The sequence below is a fragment of the Equus przewalskii genome, chromosome 29 (assembly GCF_037783145.1).
Source record: "Equus przewalskii isolate Varuska chromosome 29, EquPr2, whole genome shotgun sequence".
NCBI lineage: Eukaryota > Metazoa > Chordata > Mammalia > Perissodactyla > Equidae > Equus > Equus przewalskii.
This window is the reverse complement of record NC_091859.1, coordinates 17,248,307-17,270,324: the sequence shown is the minus strand read 5'-3', so window position 1 is coordinate 17,270,324 and position 22,018 is coordinate 17,248,307.

Genomic DNA, 22,018 nt, shown 5'->3' with positions numbered 1-22,018 from the left:
ACAACATCGCCACAACCGTTCAATTGGTAAAGAACGCAATATTTGGGAAGTGAAATAAAGTGAAGCATAATAAAACAAGGTATGTCTATAACCCTTATTTTACTTAACAACAGGCCGAAATCGCAAGAGTAATGATGCTAGCAATCCGGATATGCCAAAGAGAGCAGTGAAGTGCTTCCTGTAAGTGAAAAGTTGAAAGTTCTTGACTTAATAAGGGAAAAAAAAAGCCATATGCTGAGGTTGCTAAGATTTGCCGTAACTTTTCTTACATTGTTTTGTTATAATTGTTCTATTTTATTACTAGGTATTATTGTTACTCTGTTACTGTGCCTAATTTATAATTATACTTTATCATAGGTATATATGTATGGGAAAAAAAACATAGTATATATAGGGTTTAGAACAATCTGTGGGTTCAGGCATCCACTGGGAGTCTTGGAATGTACCCCTGAGGATAAGAGGGGACTACGGTATACCTCTCCAATATTGGTCTTTGGTAAAGCAATGGATCCCTTTATATAATAATATCAATTATCATCTAATTGTTTCCCAAGCTTAAGTTTTGAACATTGGCTTTATTAAATGAACCAATAAGTCTCAAGTGTATTCTTGGTATTACTAGCCAATAAATGAGAGACAGAGACTAAAGGAGATTAAGCACAGCTTTTCCTTTAAGAATTTGCATTTTTTTAAGAAAACAAGAAAAACATACAAACAATAAACGAAGAGGAGAAAGTCACACATAACTTGTTACATTCTTTTCCAAGCACAAAATTGTATAGTAGTCAGTGTGAAACACCACAGGAAATCAGAAAGGAAAGATTAGGTGGTGCTCTGTAGTCCCTCACAACCACAACTTTCAAAGCAGGTAAGGAACTTAGAACTGATCTATGAACATCCTTAATTTATGTACAAAGAGACTTCAAGCTTGTAATGTGCCTTTAGTTAGAAATGGAGCCAGAACTGGAATCCTAATTTTCAACATCCTAGGCACTTGGTATTAAACAAAACTTGGCCTTGTCAGTGAAGTATGAACTGGCTTTGGATGACAAGAGGAATGACTATTTTAGGCAAGTAGCTGAGTAAACCATCAAACAACAGTTTCAGGAATGACTATTTTATTATATCAACGGATCTATTATATAAGTAGTTTTACTGATCTATAGGATTTGTTATGTTAATGAAGAACTTTATAACACCAAATTTGATATTTATTTGCAGAGCTACCAAATAAATATCCCCTGGATTAAAAACATGAAGATAATTTGACCGTGTAAAGAAATCTATTCTATATTTTTATCCTTTACAATCTTAGAAGAGTAGGTGATAGAAACATTCAAAGCATTACAATCAATACTTTGGACTGAGAAAGGATGATTGGGAATTATATGTTTGGTGATAGAATTTCCAGCCCTCAGTCTACCACAAATTAGTTGTACAACCTTAATATCCTCATCTGAAAAGAAGAAGTAGGTAATCTCAGATTCCCCTTCTGAGTCAACATTCAGACTTTATGAATGAAAATCTGTTGGGGTGATGGAGGAACATCCCTTGTAAGCTAATATTTGGAGAAAGAATAATGCAATAGAAATCTTAAATGCTTACTTTATATTCTTGAGACTAGTTTTTCCTTTGATTTACAATTGTTTAAAATCCTTATCATAATTTTGATACTGGTTTTGTTGATTTTCTGTTGATTCAGGAAATATTTATTTAGCACATACTTTGGATCAAACACCGTACTAGGTACTAAAAATATGGAGCTGAAAGGCAGTCCTTTCCCTAGATTAAGGTACAAAAAATGAGATGTCTTTTAGGATCTCTTATACCTAAGATGCCTTAAAAGTTATTTAATTCTCATAAAAATCTGTAAATTATTGTCTCATTTATAAAAAATGAACTGGGATAGTACCTAGTATAGAGGCAAACACACAAAATTAGACAGACAGAAAGAATATGTAACACCTCATATAACACAAACAGAAAAATGGTTCTATATTTTAAAAAAATACATTTGAAAAGGTCATTTTTATTTTCTCATCTTACGTTGAATTTAAACATAAAATTTACAAATGAAATTTGAACTTTTTGAAAAATTCACTGAAAATGGTTTACACACTGAAACATTTATATTTAAACGAATTATCTGAGAATAAATAGGTGAATTTGACTTATTCTTCTAGTCCTTTTTGGAGAGACTTCTACTTGGGGAAGTGAGCAAGCATTCACAATGTGGTGAATAAATCTAAACTATTCATTTATATATTTTAAAAAACACATAGGAAAATAGAATTGTGACTGAAAGTTTAATTAGGATGCAAGCTGTTTAGCCTTTGGTCCTGTGCTCTGACTGGCAAACTCTTAGTCATCCTTAAAGACCTATCTCAAATGCCCCTTTTATTCAATTGTCAACACATTATATTATGACTCATATGCTTGTTAGATGCTGAATAAAACAAGATGAAAAGATGAGGTCCTTGCCTTCAAGATGCTATTGATCTGTTAAACAGTTCTCAAGGAAATAATTAAAATGTAATGCAAAAGTTGCTTAAAGTCTACGTATCTGTCATGAAAAAAAAAAAGCCACTTTTAATTATCGAAAAAATGAAAGTTTAATGTAAGGAAATAGAAGCTTAAAAAATTGTTGGGAGGTGTGGTAGACACCTATTACCATTTACTTAATCTAGGTTTTTTTATCTTTCTTTTTTCAGCATTGTCAACATCAGCTCCTAATTGGTCATCCTTAGTCTAAACAATCGCTTTCTCCCGTCCGTTCCCCGTACCGCAGTCTACATGATTTTTCTGAAATGAATGTCTCTTCTTGTCACTGTATTGCTTAAAGTTTTTCGTTTGTTCACCTGTGTCCTTGAGGAGGAATTCTTAAATCTTTTCTGTGGCATACAGTGCCCTTCATAATCTATCCTGTGTTAACTTCTCCATCTTCTGGCTTTATGCTCCAATCAATTTAAAGAACTTAGAGTTCTCCAAGTGCCATTCAATCCTTTATACATGTTCTTCTCTCCACCCGAACTATCACCTCTACTACCAACCTTTCTGCATCAGTTTGCTTTGCTATTTATTGAACAACCACAAGATCTGAGTGGTATTTATTTATGCATCTGGGAGTCAGCTGGGAGCTGGTTTCTTTAGGCGGGGCCTTGCTCCCTGTGTTTCTCATCCTCCTCCTGGGACTTGTGGGCTATCCTGTGGGAATGTTCTTTCCGTGGGGATGGGAGAGGTGCAAGAGGGAATGTGATAACACATAAGACTCCTTATGGCACAGTCTGAGGACTGGATTACTATAAATTCTGCCTAATACTTGGCCAGAGCAAATTACATGTGCATATCAAGAGTCAAGAGGAGGGGAAATATACCCTGCCTCTTCTGTGGGAAGAACAGCAAAGTCGTACGACAAGAGGTGTGCGTACAGGGAGAGAGTTGGGACCAGTAATGCAACTGACACCTCACTCCTTTCCTTGCCTACTGATTCTATAGTTTTCACTTCAGTCATTACTTTTTTCAGATACCCTTGCCTGACTGTAAGTCTGCTTTTAGTGCTCCTGTATGTTTCTCCAGTTGCTTGTGAATGCCTAGCTTTGTCATTATGTGCAACTTTGTAAGGGTAATTTCCAGTGTCTCTCTTTTTTCTTTCCATTATACTGAAGGTTCCCTAAGGGTAACCATTGTGCTGGATTATATTTATGCTTAATTACCTAGAACATATGACATGTATTCAATAATGATTTATTGTATTATCAAATAAATGATTACATAAATGACTGAATGAAAGGGTGAATGAATGAGTATCGCAAGGAGAAGGTGATAATGGCCCAAACAAAGCAGGGTCAGTGAGAACAGAGAGGAGGTAATGAATGTAAGCCATGTTTAGGAGGTAGAATTGTCAGGACTCGGTGATTGATTGCTTGTGGGAAAGGGTAGTAAGGACAAGTAAGACATTTAGGATATCTCCCAGGTTTATGGTTAGAGCAATTGAAAGAATTAAGGGCCATTCACCTGGATAAGGAAAATAGGAGGTAAGCAAATATTGGAAAGGGAAAAAAATAAAGATTTAAATATGATACAGACCCTTTCATTTCAAAATAACTGGACTTTACAATTAAACTGTGAGGTACTCAGAATGTACATTTGGAGAAAACGTTTACCACATCAGTATAGCGTTATACATGGGGGTGTACATTTCAGAAGAGACTCACACACTGAGAAAGAAGAACAGCAATTTAGCTTAGATTTCTAAGCTTAAGATTCAAGACTGTAAGACTACCACCCATCTTTGGTAGTCATGGAATGTTGGGCCATTCTGAATACCATCGCAACCTCAGTTTCCAAATCTGTAAAACGGGGACAAAACTTATAACACTGATCTGTCCTCAGTTAAAATAGGACAAAGTATTAGAAAGCACATAGTCTAGCAAATAACAAATGACACGTAATTATTTTATAAAACTCTATCACAGAGTTTCTCTACCTCAGTTGACATTTTGAGCCAGATGATTCTTTGTTGGAGGGGGGAAGGGTTGTTCTGTGCGTTTTAGTGTGTTTAGTAGCATCTCTGGCCTTCAACCACTAGGTGCCAGTAGCATTCCTGAGTGTTACAACCAAAAATGTCTCCAGACATTAGCGGATGTCCCTTGGGCAGAGAAGTTATGCCAAATCACCCCCAACTGATAACCATCATTGTATCTGAATCTATACATAGGAGGTAGATGGCAGTTGTAGGCTATTTTAGGTAGCAAAGGGTTATCAAGACATAGATAGGAACATTTTTTGTGGATAGTTCATGAAGGTAAACAGAAGAAAGGGACCTACATTTCCAAGGCAGAGAGTAGGTTGTATATCTTTCCTTTCCTCTCTGTTTTCATTTCCTGCATGAATTCAGTAGCTACCATGCACAGGTTCCAGGTCTTCAAGTCATTCTTAAAAGCTAGAAGATTCATTTCTGGGCTTCCATAGGACTTTTTTCTCCAGGATCAGAAAAATTCAATCCTCCAACTATTTAAGCCTAAATTCCATCCTTCGCTATCATCTTCCAAGAAATTAATCTCTTCCACATTTCCTGCTCTGTGTAGGGCAAGATTGCACAATTGCTAGAGATTACCAGTACCTCTAATTGGTTTGCATAATTAATGACATTTCTAATGTAGTCACTGAACTCTTTCATGGCTTTAAAGGTTACAGGAAGTCAGAGGCCTCTTTAAAATGGAAGGTAGAAAGAGGCTTATAACAGATAGGAAATTAGAAAAGTTTGAAATGAATGAATTTTTAAAAATGAAAATATGTTTCTTTTGGAAATTTAAAGACATGAGACGAAGAAAAATTTGCTTAAAGCACAGGTAGGTCATGATAATATTTATTATTCAGATAATATTTTTGTCGTAAAATATTTTGTGGATTCGAGGTAAACAGCATGATCCTAAACAGTATGATCTCATCAGAGAAACAGACTTTAAAATTGTCTTGTCATTCCAAGTCAGATAAAATGGTTGAGCCAATAGTATATTGATTTTTACTTCCTAGACTGGCTCTTAGGCGGAAATAAGTCAATGAAAAATAAGCTTCCACTTATTTGGAAGAATATCTTTCAAATAAGATATTTTCTTGGGAGAGAAGGATCTGGGAAAAAGATAAATGTGCTATGATGGACAGGAATTGGAGTCAGGCAGTGTGGAAGTACCTGAAAGAATACTTATCGCCAGCCAGGGGGTAGGGAGGGTACAGTGGATGCTTTCTCCTTTAGATCATGCTTTGAAATCAAATCTACCACTCAGGACTCCTTTTACCTATAAGAACAAACCCAAAATAAAATTGTATCCCCAAACATCCCCGTCCTGGCATAAGAAGATCATTGTTATCTGTCTTCTGCCAAGAGTGTCCACTTTGAGTACAAACACTCAGATAGGGAAAATCTCCCACTTGAACCCATGGATGGCAACTATGGATATCTCTAGTGTTCGATGGCACAACTATGACTGTTTTCCATTAATTCTATCTTTCTCAATGAATAAACCTTCTTGTCTGGTATATAAAAACTTTTTAATAATTTGACTTTTGCCTGTGAGACATCTAGATGGGGTTACAAGTAAATAGTTAAATATTCAGATTGTGAACTCAGGAAAGTCTGGACAAAAGACAAATATTTGGAAGCAGTCAATCAATAGACAGTAGTTGTATCCATGTATGATGGATGTGTGTATGCTCCATGTGTATGTATGTATGTATGGATGAGATTGCTCAGGCTCCCAAGTCAGTTATTTCCTCTTATGGGTCACAACAGTGCTTTGTCTAAACCACTATTAAAGCATGTATGTGCCATATCTATTTACATACTTATTTCCTCCATTGAACTATGAGCTCCCTGTGGACAGACAAAATATTTTAGGTAACTTTATATTCCCAAGTACTGTGCCAGCAACCAGCACATGGTAGGAACTCTGTCATTGTTAGCTGAATGAATTACTATCTCCATATTTATAATACTGGTGTCAGATACTTAATAAATAATTGAAAAAATAATTCTGAGAAAAACTTAAAAGTACACTGTTACATTGAATATAATTTTTTTAATTTGAAAGTTTACTAATAGAGCTGGTGATGTGCTTTTTGCCCAGTTATGATGGGCTTCCATCTGTATTCACTCACTCGGATTCCCTTTCATTGCTATTTATTTTTAAAAAGTACATTAAAATTACAATCTGTTGTTTCAGAAGAGAGTTCTTCTCCCATGCCATTATCGAATATGTCTGTTAGTTGTATGTACTCTGTTTTCGCCAAAGAAGCTCATTCAATAGATAACATAAATGAAATGCTACTTTGGACCAAGAGTCTCTAAAATTTTGAATTTGCTAAAGTTCTGTTTTCAAGATGCTAAACACTTCAAATAGAAAAAAAAACTTTAATTATATTAGCAAAAGAAGAGTAATGTTAAAATGAATCATTTTGTAGCCAAGAATATTTGAGGAAGATAACTCTGAAATCATTATAATAATAAAAAATTGAGAAAATATTTTAGCACAGCTTTCAATATTTTTCTCTTCCCAGTTTTTGTTTGTCCATATGCAGATAAAAAAACAAATGGAGCAAAATTTCCGTCTATAGTCACGTGCAAAAGAATCATTACTATTAAAGGATTAGAGGAGAATATGGTTAGAAGAAAAGGCAATAAATAAAAAGAAATAACAAAAAGAAAACAACATTTTCATAGGAATTCCACACTTAAAAAAACTAAACTCAACTCTTAAAAGCAACATTCACTTGCAAAATTCCAGTGTAACACATCTAGTTTCTGCAGAAGCCTTGAATAAGCTATCAATTAGCACTATTACTGAAACAATGCATTTGAATATAATTTTTTCAGAAAATCAATGTCAAGTTAATCTCTGCATAATTATTTCGGTGAAAAGCAGTGTTGCAAACATTCACTTCACATGTCTTTTGACCTTTAGGTTGTGAATTCAAGCCTTGGAATTTCTTTCTTTCCCTCAAACTTGATAGTCCTCCTAAAGTGAAGGTTTTGCTTTCAATACGTATGTAACACTTTCAAAGAAAAACACTATCACCTTGGAAATCATTCTATGAATTTAATTGCATGTATTATTGCTCAGTTTAGACTGTTGTGTTCCATCTTAATTTAACTTTTGGATCAGATGATCAAGATGATATAGAAGCAGGAAGGGGGAATTGTGGACAATCCCTAGGTTGCAGGATTCCAAGTTTCTGTTTCGTTGGTTCCCTATGTTTAATGAAATCAGCTTGCAATACTGCTCAATTTTGGATGTGTCTGATTTATGAAATGGAGGAATTTAGAGATATTTGGAAATCACTTCTAGTTTTTATAATGAAAAGCAGGTTGATATTGATAAAGGGATGCAGGAGCAGAGAGATATCTGAGACTTTTCATCTTTTGTATCATTTTAGCAGAATCATTCTAGAACCAAATGTTTGCTTCATTCTAAAAGTCAATCATTATGACTCATTCAGCATGCATACACTTAACACTTGAATTTACTAATGAACGTAGCACATTACATTCCAAGTTGGAGTCCATATTTCTCTTGTGTGAGTCCATAAGAGTGCAAACAATTTTTGAGTGTCCTATAAGTCATTTTACCTACATTTATACTCTTTCACCATAGTGTTTTTTGAGAATAAACCTAGACCATAAATAAAACAAAAATCACAGAGGCCGTGACCAAAAATGCAAAGTGAATTTGTTACTGAAACAAAGTGGGTCCACTTCTGGGTGAGTTGAAACCAGAGTCTTCACCAGTAGTTGTCACACAAAGTAGAATTTATTTGCAGCAAATAGGAGACCATGTGGAAACATTTCCAAAGTTGTAGCTCCCCGAACAAAGGGAAGCAGATGTCTTTTGTTTTGGGTGGGGAATGGATATTTAAAAGGGAAGTTTTATCATCCCATGTAGAGGCAGATATTAGCTTGAGCAGCACAGTCTCAAAATGTGCTCTCACATACACTGCATGTTACCCAAATAAGGCCTAGGCTCCTCCTTGGGTGGAGATCTTAGTATTAAAATGAAGCAGAGAGCAACTGTAGGTCATCTGGGGGCGATCTACACAGGTGCTGCTCTTGCAGTGGATCCTGGTCTGGTTCAGACCAGTTGGTGATGGTATCTCTTCCTAACATAGCTCCGAAAAACAAGCTTAAGCACTTTTAAAACTGCCTTTGAGCTGCTCAGGGCATACATGGGTGGCAAAATGGAGAGTTGAGAAATTATTCTATGAATTCAATCCCCCCAAATATACCATTTTTTCACAAAGCAGGTAAACAGCCTGCTCTCTTTTCCCCTGACCTTTCATTACCCTATCCCCATCCTTGAGTGAAATCATCTTATTACCATACTCTTTCTTCTTGTGTAATAATAGTAATAATAATGCATCACCATCTGCAAGCCCTTATTAAAAGCTTTTATGAAAAAGCACTTGACATGTTTTGTCCCTTCTAATCCTTTGAATACGCCTGGAGTTAGGTATTGTTTTACAGTTAGGAAAACAGTTTCAGACACTTGAAGTATCTGAATTAAGGGCACAGGCACTAAATAGCAGAGCGAGGATTCAACTTAGGTAGGTCTGTCTGCTTCATCTTTCGTGAGGTTAACCACCAATCTCTAATGCATCCCTAAAGACTCAGGACTCAAAGGACCTAAAAAATTAGATAAAATATCCAACTTAAAATTTTGCAGCCTAAAGAATTCATAGTTTTTTTCCTATCCAAAGCATTTATGTGCATCAATATGGGTGTGGTTAATTGTAGCCTCAATTGTGCCCATGACATGGATGATTTTACTAAATATTTTTAAATACTAAAACAATTTCTCTTTGCACAATTATATTACATTAGAAAACAAGAAAAATCTTTGAAAGAGCTATTAGTTAGCTTTGGGATTTAGTGCATTTTCTCTGTATCAATCTTCTCTCTTCAAATTTCATCTCATTTCAAAAATATATAATGACATTTATACTGAGAAAAAACTCAAGTATCTTGGGTGTGGCCAAGATTCATACATACGTGTGTGTGTGTGCGTATGCATATATATTTAGACACATATATACTGCATGCATATAAATAATATACATAGACATTTATGAACCTATATATTGCATAAATATATGTATATCATATTGTCTTTAATGTACATTTTTGAAATCAAAAGGGCATTAAATACTATAAAATTAAGAAAGATAGAAAACCAACACTCTTTAGCACAGTCCAAGGCATTAAAATAGACAGGAGAAAATGAATTCTAAAAAATTAAATTAAAAGAAAGATGCTATTACCATGAATTTAAAGTGAACATAATTTGCCTCTATCTGCAGATGTCAAGTGATATTTCTTTGTTTTTACACTGAAGCAGAATAATTATCACAACTCTTTTGAGTGTACACAATAAAGGAAATTTTGGTTGCAAAAGAATCACCGGATTTTGTATTTGCCTTTTACAATCTCATGGCATTTTAATCTTGATTATCAATCTAGATATTCTCGTTAAAAAAGAAAAGTAAAGATCTTAGCTCTTCAGAATAATTTACTGGAAGGTGAATTGTTTTCTTTTCATTTGCCTGGAAGGCCTGTTATGCTTTCAAAGAATTTCATGAAAGCAGGACAAATTGACTCCTTCTTCCTTCTCTCCTTCTCTTCCTCCCTCTCTGCATTTCTTCATTCTTCCTTCCTTTTCATACCAGCCTGTTCATTGTGAACCAACACTGTCCACAGTAACTGCCACAGTTTTTGCGGCAGGCCGTTGTGGAATGAATAAGTACACATGATATCTAATTTGCTACCCTCCTCGATACCCTGATTCTAGAGCTCTGGGATCATCTTTTAGTTGGAAGCTGAATTCATTAAATACTGCTTTCAGTTATTATACGATCGTAGATTACTTCTGCTGTAGCAAAGTTGTTGATTTTTTTTTGTTTTATTTTTGAGACAAATGGGAGGAAAGCTTCAAAATGCTGATGATTCATTATGCGACATATGAGCATTAACGTAGAAAAATGAAGTCAAGTCTCTAATTAGTGCCAAGGGAGCTGTGGTGTCCTTCTGAAGAACCACTGTTGGTCATGGCCAAGAGCCAAATAATGTCCCACAGACAGTATAAAATGTATTCTTTGTAATACGTTTAATGTTGGGATACTTCCTCAGGAGCAATTCTGCCCAGAAAAATCAGGAAGCTTTGTTAGGAGGAAGGCAATGCAGGAGGTGACTGCACTTGTCTTTCAGTCTGAAACCTCAGAGTCATTTCTGCACACCTTAGAAACGTTAGGACAACTGGCAGTCCTTTTGAAGAAAATGCCAGGGGTCCAGCAAGAGGAAGCTTGCTGAAAAGAATTAAGGTGCGATAGAGAGATATGTGACGGCTCTTGCAGAACTTTGTGCTATGACTCATCTGCAACCTTTTGCAAAATTTAATGTGGCAAAAGTACTGCATTATTATGATGTACCATGTGGCATCGCAATTTGTCATCTTCACTTGACATATCTTTTATTGAGGGGTACAAGAAGAAACCCCACATTGGCTGAGGAAAATTTTTCTACTTGCATCCCACACGGAGATTTAAAAATATATTCCTAGAATTTGGCATTTACAGGAACATGTTTCACTTCAGTAGTTCTGAAAGAAGATAGCTTTTTTACCCTTGGAGTGTAAAAATCTATAACCCTAATACATCGCCACTAGAGGGCCAGTGAGTCTCACCTTAATTTGGTAAATGGTGGTGGGGGAGCAGTAGCAAACATTTGAGTTTACTTTGCATTTTTATCTTTTTACAGCGTTGACTGGCTTATTACTTAAAATTACATTCTGCTTTTTTTTTTTGCCTTCTCATTTTATTTATTGTTTTGTAATTTCCTAAAGCATTATGTTCATTTTTTTCATGCTCTGAGTCAGGTCCAAATTAGAATCTTTTCTTCCACGGAGATAAAATTATTACCTTAGAATACTATTCTATCCGAAGTCCCATAATTTTCCCATATAGTTGTTTCAATTATTTTACAACTTAGTCGTAATGGCACTTGATGTGTGACGTTGAACAGGAAAAATACAAAAACCTGCTCAGTGGAGCAGTGATTGGAAAAAGGCATCACATTCTTTTCATTGTAGGTAATTTCCACGGGATAACCTGATGGATGAGAGTGCCTTGTAACGAAGTTCTTTTGGCATAAACAGAATTTAAATTTTACAGAGACAAATAAACATATCTCAAGCAAAATATTTATTTAAAGCAATCAGTAGCAAAAGTCCTCATCCGTTTATTACTATACTGTTTCTAATTTTAGGTAATAATAGTTTCCTTTAAGAACAGAAAACAATGGCATTTCTGCTTTCCTAATTCTCTAATTCTCACTAACAATACTGTTTACAGTTTAGAGATGAGATAAATGATGGATAATTTTCTAATATAAATTTTGCAATTAAAATCAGTGTTTTTCACATTAGGAAATATTATTCATCTTTCTTAAGTATAATAAATATGTCAGAGATGACCCTGATATGAAAAACGCAGATTACTTTCTGCGTTGCATCAAATTTTACTTGGTTTTATTTTTAGCTGAACACCTGGGTCAAGTAAAGTAATTATTACAATCTGATGGCCTGATTTGCAAGCACACGTAAAAAGAATAAATGAATGAGTCCAGAAATACCTTCTGTGATGTATTTTTTTTCCTTGTGGTTTTTCTTCTTTGATTTCTGGAAGAATTAATTAATTATATATTATCCCATCATCCTTTAGACCTTTTTCAACAGAATTGCCACACTGCATAAGGTTTATTTGTTTATATGATGGTTTCTCCCAACTGCCCATGAGCTTCTTTAGGGAGGAGACAGTATATTATTAGTCTCTGAATCTCCATGCCCACTTATGGTTTGGCCCTTAACTTGGTAAAATTACTTAGATTCTTTTAGTGATGGTAAATTGGAGACTAATGCTATAGACTTAAGTTTTTTTTCCATCTCCTAGAAGGATGCCTGTTCTCAAGTCACCTAGAAATTCACCCTCTCAGATGGAGTGCAGGCCATTTATCCACCACATGCTGACAATGCTAGCCCCAATAATGGCATGTCAGGATTGCCTTTGGCTGAGCAGCAGGCATGTCTTCCCTCTTCTTTCTTCACCCTACTTACTAAAGAAAGCTGAAAAGGCCTTATATTTTACTCAAGAGCATCCACTGTGTATAGAAATTAACTACTCTTAGCAGAAGGTTCATAACCTAAATACAAAAGTCCTGCTAATTTACAATGACCCTATTATGTATAATGTGCTCTTGTGTCTGACAGAATATGTTCTAATTTTTCTTCTCTACTTTGTAGTATGGTGATATTAATAGGAACTAACACTTACTGAACAGCTACTATGTGTCAGGAGCTTTTGGAAACACGCTACGCATGCCTTAACTCATTTACTGCCTTGCTAAAATTGGGCAAAGTGCCCTTTCTGTATCTGTAAACTTGAGGTATGTGTATGTCCTTGTCTAGAGTTAATGACATACTGAATATTAAGCACCTGTCACAGTTAGCTTTCCCACAGATAACAGTTTCCCCCCACCCCTTCCATTAATAACACTGTTCTTGTTCAGAGATGGTCGTGATTCCAGCATTTACTGCTTCTACCACTTCTTGGGCACTTGCATTGAGCCAGGAACTCTGCTAGGTGTTTTATGTAAAGTATCTCCTTTCATTTTCACAATAATTGTATGTGATTGCTGGCATTTTCTCCATTTAATCTTCTGGGAAAATGAGACAGAGAAAGATTACATAACTTTCCTATTGAAAATAATCATGCTGGCATTCAAGCACAGTAACAATCTGATACAGAAGACTGTTGTGTTTCTAACCTCTACACCACATTGTTTCCTAAATCCACAAATATGCAGTTTATCATTGATTTAGACTTCTTACTTTTGGTGTGCTTCAATAAATGACTTCTGGACAAACTTTATATGTGGATGACTTCACTTAGATTATATCAAATCATTATTTTGTCACTCTGCTGTATGAGCAATCCATAAGAATTATTTCTTTCTTTCAGATGAGGTTATTAGACTTAACATTCACGTAGATTATTAGGTCAAAGGGTATGAATAAATTAGGCTTCCTTCCTCTGCCTCAGTTTCTTCATTTGTCGTGTATACTTGATCATATTCTCTCTTCCTCACAGGTCTATGAGAATAAAATGGGAACAAAATCCAGTTAAGAAATCAAAGAAATAACTTCAAATTGTTATGACCATTTATATTAGATTAAAATGAAAACATCTTTAAATCTTTGTTCACAGAAAGTTTCACAGTCTTGGACCAGGCTGGGTCACAATATTTTTAATGTAGAGTTGCTGTTTCAATACAATGAAAATATCAATCCTGTCAATGGTCTAAGAATTGTGATAGATTTCTTATGATGATGCCTTTTAATCGAGAAGGTTTCTTGGACTGAATTGAGACCTGTATAAAATTTATTGATTTCCAAGCAGTTCTTTGAAAACTCGGTCTTTTTCTGAATCTCTCATAAATAAGCAAGTGGCCCTTGTAAGCCACTGCACAAAATTTGAATTAGAACAGCCGCTTAAATTTAGTTCATAAAAGCAACTTAATTTTGTATATATTTTTCAGGCCATATGTGTTTGTTATGCTCATAATCATTGTTTATGAAAGCTTGAGTATTGGCCTTTAATATGTCATGAGAAATAATTTGTAGTGAAGTAGAGATAAGAATGCTTGCTGTTTATTGTTCAATTCTGGTTATTTTAAAATGTTAGAAGATTTTGTGAAATGTAATTTGGGCAATCAGAGGCAAAAGCCCACCTACTTGTGGGCCACACGCAGCCAGAGTCAAAGCTCTAAATCTTCACAATTAAGAGTGAGGATTCTGGTCTCAAAACGTAGGTGGTTCAAAACCCAGCTCTGTCACTTAATAATCCTTTCAGAATGCACAAATTACTTAAATTCATTCTGCCGCAATTGCCTTATTTTAAACTGGAAATAATAGTTATAACTATCTCATAGGGTTTTTTCAGTTAAATTTTTTATTTTGAGATAATTGTAGATTCACATGTGGTTGTAAGAAATAATACAGAGAGATCCCGTGTCCTCTTTACTCAGTTTCCTCCAATGATAACGTCTTGCAAATCTTAGTACACTTGACATCCAGGATTTTGATAGTGATACAGTCAAGATGCAGAACATTTTCATCACGACCCCTTGTGTTGCACTTTTTTCTTTGAGGAAGATTAGCCCTGAGCTAACTATTGCCCGTCTTCTTCTTTTTTGCTGAGGAAGCCTGGCCCTGAGCTAACATCTGTGCCCATCTTCCTCTACTTTACATGTGGGATGCCTACCACAGCATGGCGTACCTAGCGGCGCCATGTCCGCACACGGGATCCGAACCCGCGAGCCCCGGGCTGCCAAAGCTGCACGCGCGAACTTAACCACTGCGCCACCGGGGCGGCCCCTCATGTTGCACTTTTAAATTCACACTCATTTCCTGCCACTCCACACCTTCTATATCCCTGCCCATCACTAATCTCTTCTTCATTTCTATAATTTTGTCGTTTTAAGAATGGCATACAAATGAAATCATACAGTGGGTAACCTTTTTGGGTTATATTTTTTTCACTCAGTACAATTCTCTGGAGATTGATCTAGATAGTTAAGTATTAATCACTTGTTCATTTTCATTGCTTAGTAGTAGTCTATGGTACAGATATACTCCAGTTTCACCCTTCGCCCATTGAAAGGTATCTGCATTGTTTTCAGTTCAGGGCTATGATGAATAAAGCTGCTATAAACATTTGTATACAGATTTTTGTATAAATATAAGTCTTCATTTCTCTGGGATAAAAGCCCAGAATGCAATTTCTAAATCATATAGTACTTGCCTTTCTTTTTGTTTTTAACAAATGTGACAAACTGTTTTCCGGAGTGGCTGTTACATTTTACCAGCAATATACAAGTGAATTAGTTTCTTGGCATCCTCACCAGCATTTAGTGTTGTTGCTATTTTGTTGTTGTTGTTTAGTCATTCTGATAGGGGTGTAGTAATATCTCATTGCGGTTTTAATTTGCACTTTCTGATGGCTAATGATGTTGAATATCTTTTTATGTGCTCATTTGCCATCTGTACATGTTATTTGGTAAAATATCTCTTCATATCTTTGTCTATCTAATTCAACTGCCTTTTTTTTACTGTTGAATTTTGAGAGTTTTTAAGTATTTTTTACATACTAGCCCTTTGTCACACATACGGTCTGCAAATATTTTCTCCATGTTTATAGCTCATCTTTTCATACTTTTAACAGAATGTTTCACAGACCAAATGTTTTCAATTGTGATGAGGTTCAATTTATGAATTTTCTCTGTTAGGGATCATGCTTTTGGTGTCAAGTCTAATAACTCCTTGCCTTGTCCTAGATTACAAAGATTTTCTCTTATTTATAAAAGTTTTACAGTCTTGCATTTTATACTTAAGTTCATAATCCTTTATGAGGTCTATGTGTTTTTTAATTTTCCTTGAGACTTCTTCTTTGACCCATGGATTATTTAGAAATGTGTTGCTTAGTTTCAAAGAATTTAGAGATTTTCCTATTTTCTTTCTGTTATTAATTTCAGTTTGATTCCATTGTGTTTGGAGGGCACACTTGGCAAAATTTCATTTTTTTGTATTTGTTGAGGATTGTTCTATGGCACAGTATGTGGTCTTTCTTTGTGTATTACGTGGGCACTTAAAGAGGCTAGCTCCGGCGTCGGCCGTGGCCGAGCGGTTAAGTTCACATGCTCCGCTTTGGCAGCCCAGAAGTTCGCCGGCTCAGATCCTGGGCTTTGACGTGGCACCACTCATCAGGCCATGCTGAGGCTGCGTCCCACAAAGCAGAGCCAGAAGGACCTAGAACTGTATATACATAGAGTACACAACTACATACTTGGGGGCTTTGGGGAGAAGAAGAAGAAGAAGAAGAAGAAAAAAAAAACGTTGGCAACAGATGTTACCTCATGGCCAATTTAAAAAAAAAAAAAGAATCGCCTAGAGGGATTGCTAAAACACATGCTGAGCTAAAAAAAAAAAGGGTGGGGGGGGGGAGAAGAAAAGACTAGCCCCCTATTCTGCCTATATGTCAATCCAAATCTGGACATAATCCAAACATAAATATATTTTATCAGAATGTCTCAATTTAATTTATTTCAGCTGTTGTTAGCAGGGAATTCAGGCCACAAACTCAGTTCATTCACTCATTCAACAACTATTTATGAAAGGTCTATTACCAGGCCTTAAGGATACCATCTTGAGTTAAAACTCACCAGTTTGGTGAAAGAGACATGCCTTAATCAGAGTCATGGTAGTGAATGTAAAAAACTGCAGCATATCCTCAGATGGACAGGAACTCAGGTCCTGTTTAAAGAAATCTCTGCTAGTCAGGAAGACTTTGCTAAGCAATAACTGAAGAATAAACAGGAGCTACATTCTGGTAAAACTAACTTTACAGGGAGAAATTTGCTTAACTTAGAGCTGGTTCTCAAAGTAGGCACAAGATGGTAAATTACCATTGGGGATGATAAGGTGACTGACGGAAGTTGAAGAGACTGCTTTGATAAAAGAGCATTAAATATCTCTTTGGGGTTTGTTTCAGCTGCTAATGGCCAGATTTCCTCATACAAATCTCCAATAAGCACTTCCTTCCTGTTTATCCCATTTGGCCAAGAGTTGGCGCACGTCCTTTTGGAGAGCTTTTTCTGTAGAGCACTCTTCAGAGGGTTTAATGTCTCATGAATATTTCCTCTGTATTCCATCCTTTCATTAGCTTCTTCCTTCTTCTAAAATTGAAAAAGGTTGAGTGTTTCTAAATATGATGGAATCCATGTGATATTTTTTTTCTGAGTGTATGCATGTGTGTATGATGAAGTGATATTTATCATAGAGGAGAAAACAATCTTATTGTATATGATAGGTTTATAGAAGGGGGAGAGGAAATATAATGAGAAGTTGTAATCAGTAGAGAAGAAAAAAATGAGCACAAATATAGCTGATTAAATTCAACCTCTGCTGTTCTCATATTTCTCTTTCCACAATATGTTCTCACAATCTTTTCTCGCCAAGGATGTATTAGATATACTGTTCATAAGTCTTTCTCAAGCAGTGTTTTTCTGAAATGTTCTTCCTTTCAAAAACCAGAAAGATTTATCTCAGTTTAAGACCCTTGATGTCGAACTGCAGAAGCCTTCCTTCAAAGGTGAAAGGAATTTTTATTTCAACTTCCATCTTTACTTATTTACAACATCCGAAGGAATTTGTTTGGATTTGAAACTTTACAACCTTAGTCTTATGAGAGATGTTATTTTTAATTTGTTATTCTGTCTCTACCATTCCTCCCCCAACACCCCCACTGTAAAAAGAGTAAACTAAATCAGTTCAGTTATTTTTGAGTTGTGAGATAGCAAAAAATATATTTTCCCTGCTCTTAAAAAATGCTCAAAGCTTTATTTGTACTGGTTTAACTCAAAAGTAGATTTAAACTTCACACTTGGCAGTATTATAAGAGAAAGGAAAAATCAAGCCAAATTTTTAAAAGATCTTATACAATCTAAGGCTTAAAACATGACAAGCATTTTGTTCTGAATTTTTGTTTTCCAAGCACATTATGTACCTTTTCGTGTAAAAGACCAGGTGCACAAGGAGAATATTATAATTTTGTTTACTTTGATTACATAAAATAATCATCAGCTACTTGTTCTATAGAAAGTGCCTGGAAACCCAGAGAAAAAAGAGAAATGAGTAAGATTTAGTCCTTGCTACCAAAAGAGTCTAAAATTTGAGTACAGGATTATTATAGTGCAAGGCAGGAGTATAAACAAAATTTTACAGTTCAGAGGAGAAATAGAACCCAGTCAGCCTAAAATTCCACCACAACCATCCTGTTTGGAGAAGCCAAAGCAATAACCTCCTGACTCATCACTTTGATTTCACTCCCACTTCCCTTTAATCCATTCTTTCCAAGTGCCCAGACTGATGTTTTTTAGTGTAAATCCAATCATATCACTCCTTTGCTTAAAACTTTCTACATGTGTCCCATTGCACTTAGAATGCAGTCCAACATGCACCCACCAGCTCCCACGTGATCCAGCCCCTGTCACCCTCTTTTAGCTCCTTAAACATAAGTCCCTTCCTGTCTTTGACTCTGCCCTTGCTGCTCTCTGAGCTTGAACTTTTTTCTCTAAAATCTTGCCTTTACTTGTTCCTCTACATAACTCATGTCACAGATCAAATATGCATATAAAGTGTTGAGAACAGTGCCTGGCACATAGTAAATATTGTAAGAGTGTTCACTGTAGATGATCGCCTGATCTCACGTAATACTTGCATCACCTTTTTTTAAATAAGGCCTTAATTGATATTATCTCCTTAATACTCCATAATACATTTCTTATTATTATCATTACTTGTCTGCTGGTTTATTATCTATCACCCATTAATGGTTTTTAAGCTTCGTGGGGCGAAGACTTTGTCAGTTTTGCTTTCAGTTGGATTTTCAGGACCTAGAACAGTGCCTGGTATATCGTAGTCAGTAAAAATATGCCATACCAACTTTCGAGTGAAAAAAATTGCATTAGTGAATGTTTAATTATTTCAGCTTGCTTTAATATTACAAGTCCCCTGTAGACAAAGAGGCTGTCAATGTTATTTTTGTTTTGGCTCTAAAATGTTGTTAGCGTTAGGCATGGGAATAGATGGGAGAGATTTATTTTAGGGTATCGATGACACGATGACTACTGTGAAGACCGTCCTTCCTCTCCCCCCATTCTACCATTAGGATTGTATGTATTTTTGAATGTTTAGGGAGTGTTTAGATTTTAATTCTTTATTTCTCCTAGCTTTGTTGAGGTATGACAGACAAATAAAAATTGTATATATTCAAGGTGTACAATTTGGTGTCATGATATAAGTATACATTGTGTGATGATTGCCACAGCCAAGCTAATTACTATATCCATCACTTGACAGTTACAATTTTTTATGAGAATACTTAAGATCTACTCTCTTAGCAAATTTCAAACGTGCAATACATTATTATTAACTATGGTTGTCCTGCTGTGCTTTCAATCGCTAGAACTTGTTCATCTTATAACTAGAGTTTGTGCCCTTTGATGGATATCTCCTCATTTCCCCCACTTCCCAGCCCCTGGCAACTACTGTTCTACTCTCTGCTACTCTCTTGTCTAAGTTCAACTTTTTTAGATTTCACACACAAGTGATATTATACAATATTTGTCCTTCTGTTTCTGGCTTATTCACTTAGCATAATATCCTCTAAGTTCATCCACTTAGTCACAAATGGCAGAATTTCCTTCTTTATTTTATGCTATATAATATGCCATTGCACGTGTGTGTGTGTGTGTATCACATTTTTTTATTGATGAACACTTAGGTTGTTTCCATATCTTGGCTATTGTGAATAATGCTGCAATAAACACAGAAGTGCAGAGATCTCTTTGAGATACTGATTTTGTTTCTTTTGAATATATGCCCAGCAGCGTCATTGCTGGATCCATATGTTAGTTGTATTTTTAATATGTTGAGGGAACTCCCTCCTGTTTTCCATAATGTCTGCACCAATTTACACTCCCACAACAGTGTACAAGTGTTCCCTTTTCTCCACATCCTCACCAACACTTGTTATCTTTTGTCGTTTTGAGAATAGCCATTCTAACAGGTATGAGGTGATGTCTCATCATGGTTTTGATTTCATTTCCCTGATGACTGGTGAGGTTGAGCACCTTTTCATACACCTGTTGGCCATCTGTGTGTCTTCTTTTGGTAAATATCTGTTTAATTTATTTGCCCGTTTTTTAATTGGTTTATTGGCTTCTCTGCTATTGAATTATTCGAGTTTCTTATATATTTTGGATATTAATCTATTATAAGATTTATGTTAGGCAAATATTTTCTCTCATTCTATAGATTCCTTTTTACTTTGTTGATTGTTTCTTTTGCTGTGCAGAAGCTTTTTGGTTTTATATAGTCCTACTTGTTGATTTTTGCTTTTGTTGCCTGCACTTTTGGTGTCTTTACCAAATATCAATGTCAAGAAGATTGCTCCCTATATTTTCTTCCAGAAATTTTGAAGTTTCAGGTCTAACATTAAAGTCTTTAATCCACTTTGACTTGGTATTTGTGTATAGCGAAAGGTAAGGGTCCAATTTCATTCTTTTGCATATGGATATCCAGTTTTCCCAAAACTGTTTGTTAAAAAGATTCTCCTTTCCCCAGTGTGTATTCTTGGCACCATTGTCAAAAGTTAATTGAACATATATGCGTGAGTCTATTTCTGGGTTGTCTGTTCTGTTCCATTGGTTTGTGAGTCCACTTTTATAGCAATATCATATTGTTTTGATTACTATAACCTTTAAATATAGTTTACAATCAGGAAGTGTAATGCTTCTTTATTGTTCTTTCTAAAGATTGCTTTGGCCATTTGGGGTCTTTTGTGGTTCCATACAAATTTTAGGATTCTTTCTTCTATTTCTCTGGAAAATGCCACTGAAATTTTGACAGGAATCGCATTGAATTTGCAGATCATTTTGGGTATTATGGACATTTTAGCAATACTTATTCTTCCAATCTATGAGCATAAAATATCTTTCCATTTTATTTGTGTCTTCAATTTCTTTCATTAATGTTGTATAATTTTCAGTGTATAGATCTTTCACTTCCTTGGTTTAATTTGTTCCTAAGTATTTTATTCTTTTTGATGCTATTGCAAATGGGATTGGTTTTTTAACTTCTCTTACAATAGTCAATGTTAGTGCATACAAACAATTTTTGTATGTTGATTTTGTATCCTGTAACTTTACTGAAATTGTTTATAGCTCAAACCATTTCTGTGTATAAGATCATGTCATCTGCAAACAAGACAATTTTACTTCTCTCTTTCAATTTAAATGGAGTTTACTTCTTGTTCTTGCCTAACTGCTCTGGCTAAGACTTCCAGTACTGTGTTGAATAGAAGTGGTGAGAGTGGGCATCCTTAGCTTGCTCTTGAGCTTAGAGGAAAGGCTTTCAGCTTTTCACTGTTGAATATGATATTAGCTGTAGATTTGTCATATATGGCCATTATTATGTTAGATACATTCCTTCTATACTAATTTTTTGAGAGCTTTTATCATGAAATGATGTTGAACTTTGTCAAATGCTTTTTCTACATCTCTTGAGATGATCATATGATTTAATCTTTCATTCACTTAATATGGTGTATCATGTTTATTGATTTGTGTTTGTAGAACCTTGCATCCCAGGGTTAAATCTTGCATGATCATGGTGTATGATCCTTTTAATGTGCTCTGGATTTGATTTGCTAGTATTTTGTTGAGGATTTTTGCATCCCTGCTGATCTTGGATGTTGGCTTGGAATTTCCTTTCTTGTAGTGTCCGTATCTGGCTTTGGTACAGGGTAATTCTGACCTCCTAAAATGAGTTTGGAAGTATTCCTTCTCTTTCAATTTTCA